Below are 5,000 nucleotides of genomic sequence, written 5' to 3'. Positions count from 1 at the left end.
ATGGGGTGAATGGGTCAACCCGTGGGATTAAGTGCTTGTTATTGGCCTTAGTATAGTGTAAATCCAAATATATTCCAAATGGTTTCAAAACGTTAAGAAAATGTTTAAAAGCACGTTGTAGCCCGAGTGAGAGGCCTGAAGGGCGTGGCTTGCGGATAAGGGCGGCGAGCGGCCTGAAGGAGGCCTCTTCACCCAAGAGGCCGGTTGAGGGAGGAAGGACCTCACCCGGAGCGTTTAGGAATTGCAACAAGGCTTTGACTCGACGCACAGGAATCACTGCACGAATCTTTTACAAACCGGAACTTACACAGTGTCTCAAAAAGAAGAGATGCAAGGGGAATGCGGTAGAGAACAAGAATTGCGATCGGAAATGCTGTCAGAAAGGATAGGTAACGATCAAGTGTCAGTGCAGTAGTAAAGGGAAAACAGGGCCAGGTGAAGTTTAACGTGTAACTACTGAAGTTCAGACATAAACCAGAGAATATAATACTAATAAAAAGATTTAAAAAAACACTAACAATACATCTCGTGTTAGAAATTCGGAAGAAAATCTACACAGACAGTTTAATGTGTTTATAGAGAAATCATACGGAAGTCTCATTTTGTTAATTATCTTGGTCCATCCCTTTCAAAACAAACATTACAGATATTAGCAATTTTGAGAACTGCAGACAATATGGAGTTTTAGGAGCAAAGGGACATATAAATACTCCAGGGGAAGAAGCAAGGTGAGTAATACGTGACCTGGTCAAAGCCTTACAAAAGACGGTGATTGCAGACATATTGAAACCAAAGAGATGCACCAATCAGTTTTCTTATAAGTGGCCTTAAATCGCTTAACACTTTACAAAGGAATGATCACTGTTTCTTCAAGTGTTCAAGAGTAGTACATCATCCAGTCTGCACACAATTTGAATGACAGTGATACGACATGTGAGAGGGTATGGCTGTGCGATGGTCTACGCGAGTGGCAGTGTTCTTGGCTTCATTGCCACCAGGGCCAGCAGTCCCTGGGCAGCTGGATTTACCCACAACAAGGTACATTTTTATTTTTATCTATTTGTTTTTATTCCATGCGGCAGACCAGGCAGTGGAAGCTCGGAGTGGCCGGACAGGCGTTTGACAGAACCGGGATCAGTATGACTACATGAGTTACAGATAAGAGATTCTTAGGTCAGCTAAAATTGCGTTGTGTAACAATACTCTTTCCTGCGCAAAGGCAAAAACTGTGCTTAAAAAAAGTGGCTAAAAAGGATAACACATTTTAGAATTCATGGAACATCAAAAAGACGTCATCTCTGCATGTGTCTTCTATTATAATTTAGTACAGTAACTGCAGAGTAAATGAGATTAGCAAACATGCATAACTTTCATTAATTCAAACAATGTGATGAAGGGCCCTGGGAGTTCTCTAAAATACTTTGCCACTTGCGCAGAAAAATAATGTCAGCCACAAGAAGCATTAATAAAGCTACAGTTGCGCAGGTGTTAGGATAATTTTACATTTCTTAAACATCTGAATAACGACTAGGATAAAGGACCTTCAATTCCCATATTTTTTGAGCAATAAAAACTTAAAATTCTTATATTTACCCATCCCGCAAAAGGCCCACATGGAGAGAAAATACAGATTGTTTTCATCAAAACTAGATAACAGGTAAGGCCCTTTGATCCCTCCCTGCAAAGAATAATCAGCATGAAAAAGATGAAGTGGGGGCTTCCCAAAGACAAAAACAAAGGAATGCGGGCGTGAGACTCTGACGGGATCAGTTTCAGATCCATTACTTCTGCGGTTCATGGCACTTGGGAGTTACATCTGGGATAATTGAACTGTAGTTGTCTGGGGAAAACAATAGGCAGTTTAATGAAGGTAGGTCTGAGTTTATATTTATGGCCTAAAAGAACTCTCAGGATCAAGAGCATGATGCACAGTCACTTATGCAGAAAGAACGGGTGAAATACACTTTTGAGTGAAGTCGTGAACTGCAAATCGTGCCAACAATTGAGGGTGAAGGCGTTATGAATCCACAACATTCCCTTTTACAGAATGCATCAAGGAGAGCCAGGCTCCTTGGCTACCAGTAGAAATGGGAATCCAAATCAAATATGTACACAGGTATTGAGCACAAAGTGATACAGATTCTTGATGTAGTAACACTTATCGGTATATCTTACAAACACTATGTGAAAAGTACAGCAGCAGTTGTACACAGGAAACAAACTAGTCTATAATACATATGCTATGCAACCGACATGTAAAAGTAGTCTTACAAAAGAGGGTGACTGCAGATAAACTGAAACTGAGGAGCTGCAGCTGTCAGTTTTCTTATAAGTAGCCTTAAATCGCTGAACAGTTTGCAAAGGAATGCCAATAAGGAAGATCACTGTTCTCTTTCAATGTTAAAAAGGGGCAGCTAAAAAGATAAGCTTATGGGGACCTTACAACAAGGTACATGGAGCACAAAGTAACATATCAATGCTGCGTACAATACTCAGAAATATGAATATGGATAATTTCAGTTTTAATTCTTGTTACATGTGCATTTCTCTATTTGTCTATGTATAAATGCATACCATTAAACTCTATGCAAAAAGTTAAATGTGGCTTTAACTGCACTTGGGTATTAAAAACATTACATTTTGTTTAATGGCAATATATAAAAAATCTACATTATGAAATCTTAGAAAAATATACAGGATGTGAATGATAATAATGCAAAACAAACAGCGACATTTATTTACCTTTATTGTCTCTCAAACACTGGGGCTGGACACCCGTATTTCAATGCAACATTGTTCATGCATATGGTAGATATTTTCAAACATTTCCTTAAAAAAATTCAAACAAAAAATATGACAATAAAAAAAATACTATAAAAATGAAACCACAAATATTGCATGCCTCAAAATTAAAGTTGAAGTATTAAAAAAGGCAAGTATTTAGATATTATTGTCATAAGAAAAATATAATTATTGTCCACAATCAGGAAAGAAAAAGAGGCAGAATATCCACAAAAGACGGTAATAAAGGAGGAAATGGTTTAATTTAAAATGATCTTACACTTATTGATCCCAAGGCAAGTGATAATTCCATCAATATATGACCAAATAATAAAGAAAAACATTTGCACATGTAGTAATCTTTGAGGCAAATATGAGATCCTTACATCAGTGTTTTTGTTTTATCTTTTCAAACACTCGTGTCCGCACATCACAACATAAAAATGATTTCACATCTAACCTGATACACAATTATATTACTTAATCCTTAAAGAAAGACCTACTAGATCCTGCAATTCATTCAACATGTCTTCGAAATGAGACTCTGCTCTGGGCAAGAAATAAGTTTTGCTGGAAATAGGTTCTCGAACTCTAAGACTTCAGCGTGATGTCAACAAAGCTCTTTTCCCTATTATTATAAAATGAAAAGGGGAATAAAAACCTGGACTGACATCTCAAGTCTCAGAATGTATTTTGATATCACTTCACATCCAACTTGCAACTGTATGTGCCAAGCCTAGCAAAGAAAAAAGTGATTAAAAAAAAAGATTTTGATCTTGTATTAGACTGAGAGAGAAATAAGGCTACTATCGTTTGCTATATAAATATGAAAAGGACATATATCAGTTAAACATGCTATATATCAGCTAATCTCATAGCATTTCAAGCCTATTCCAATTCTGGCCAAGCAGCAGGCAAGGGAACCTGAAGTCGTTTGTGCTGGGCTCTGCTGGCGCGCGGGAGCCAGGCCTATGGGACGCAGCCTGGCGCCCTGAATGCAACTCAGGAGAAACGTACCTATGTGAAACTTACTTGCAGGATGAATTGCTCTCTGACTATATGATAAAAAATGAAAAAAATACTGTCCAGCATTTAATGCATTGAATTTCCAAAACTGGCAGATGCCAACATAAGAATTTGCAACAAACAGATGACATTAAATGCACAAAATATGTACCATTTTCACGTGTAATTAGTGAAACTAAACAAAGTGAGTTTCAGCGTCAGACAAAAATAAACTGTGGGGTAGGAAGGGGGTGGAGGTACATCTATCTTTAAAACTCAGTAATCAATAACTGCCTATGGACTAAAGTAGATAGAAACACTCTAAAGTGAAAATAAAGTCACAAAAGTGTATTGTACTAACTTTCAATAAGAGGGTGAAATAATGTTTGACAGAGAAGCACCAGTCTGGAGAAGTGCTTCATTTATGGCAACAACGCATCCCATGAGGGCATGATGAATTGATGTTTTTTCTTTCTTTTCTTTCTCTATAATCTGATCAATACTAAATTCTTAACAGGATTACAAAATACGAGTCTTGAAACAAACCTCAATTAGAAGATTGAGATCGTTTCAGCTTGTTGTCATTAACAATGAAGCATTTCCCTGAAACATCCTTTTAGTTTTATAACAACTATACCATAGCTTTCTTAAATGATTCCAAATCTCACACATACTATGACTGTTAAATGTTACCGTATTTAATATTAGTAAACTGAGAGATTTTTTTCAGTTAATGCCAAAGACTAGCTACATTATCTATGTAATTCTTTCTATCTTAATACCAGCCTACACCACCTTCCCTATACTAAAGTTTGATGTAAATTTATCCATGAAGTAACAGGCAAGACATTAATAAGTGGTTGTTACATGTTAAATGAAAATAGAAAAGTACTAAAGTCAACACCATTCAGTGATGGCTCACGATCAACAGGATCTCATATGCAAATTAACTGTGCTCATTGAATCATAAGACATAATTGTACCCAAGATATATAAAGTACCTGCATATAACTAGCACTGACACATTCCGACTGCCGTTGGGAATCTTGTTCACCCTAGCTCCAGCTTTCTCAGAATCGACCCGAGGCAGCGTATTCTTCAAGATTGCCAGAGTTGCATCACAGTCTTGAGGGGACGACGTTAACATCACACAGTGTCATCCTGTTATATATTCACTCCAAACTACTATTAAACACTTGTAATCATTCAACTCC

General features: G+C 37.2%; 1 protein-coding gene across 1 annotated transcript in view; it reads right to left on the bottom strand.

Annotated features, from left to right (window-relative positions):
* Nucleotides 1-2,729: 2,729 nt before the first annotated feature.
* The window catches only part of LOC125036517 (protein phosphatase 1 regulatory subunit 14C-like), a gene marked incomplete at its 5' end in the record, with an annotated part of 8,853 nt that continues 6,582 nt past the window's right edge, over nt 2,730-5,000 (bottom strand). The window contains 1 exon segment of the mRNA XM_047629164.1: nt 2,730-5,000. This exon segment is cut by the window's right edge and continues 169 nt beyond it.

Source organism: Penaeus chinensis, chromosome 21 (genome assembly GCF_019202785.1).
Source record: "Penaeus chinensis breed Huanghai No. 1 chromosome 21, ASM1920278v2, whole genome shotgun sequence".
NCBI lineage: Eukaryota > Metazoa > Arthropoda > Malacostraca > Decapoda > Penaeidae > Penaeus > Penaeus chinensis.
The sequence above is the reverse complement of the archived record's forward strand: the minus strand, read 5'-3'. Positions and strand labels throughout refer to the sequence as shown.